We start from the raw sequence: 746 nt of genomic DNA on the forward strand, positions 1-746 counted from the left end.
TTTTTTTGAGACACGATCTTGCTCTGTTTCTTGGGCTGGAGGGCAGTGACGTGATCATGGCTCCCTACAGCCTCGACCTCCTGGGCTCAAGCGATCCTCTCACCTCAGCCCTCTGAGTCGCTGGGACCACAGGTACGTGCCACCACACCTGACTAATTTTTTATTATTTGTAGAGACGGGGTCTCCTTCTGTTTCCCAGGCTCAAGTTCCTGGGCTCAAATGATCTGCCCACATTGGCCTCCCAAAGTGCTAGGATTACAGGTGTGAGCCACTGTGCCCGGCCTCTGTTTTGTTTTTTGATGGCAGCCATTCTGACGGGTATGAGGTATAAACCTACAGTTTTATACCCTGCTCACTGTCCCCAATAACAGGGAGGATAAAAATGCAATGGACATATGGACATTGATCAGACAGGCATCAGCATCTGCCAATAACAGGCACTGAAATATTGACAGGACCAAAATAAATGGAGGGAAGTATCAAGACATGAACTCGAAGATTCAATATTCTAAAGACGTTCATTCTCCTCCAATTGATCTATATATTTACTGTAATGCCAATCAAAATCCAGAAAGTTTTTCTTGGAAGCTGACAAAGTGATTCTACAATTTATATAAAAATGCAAAGGACCAGCCGGGCTCAGTGGCTCACGCTGTAATCCCAGCACTTTGGGAGGCAGAAGTAGGCAGATCACCTGAGGCCAGGAGTTCCAGACCAGCCTGGCCAACATGATGAATCCTCCCCAT

Source organism: Colobus angolensis, unplaced genomic scaffold (assembly GCF_000951035.1).
Source record: "Colobus angolensis palliatus isolate OR3802 unplaced genomic scaffold, Cang.pa_1.0 Scaffold110, whole genome shotgun sequence".
In the NCBI taxonomy this organism is placed as follows: Eukaryota; Metazoa; Chordata; class Mammalia; order Primates; family Cercopithecidae; genus Colobus; species Colobus angolensis.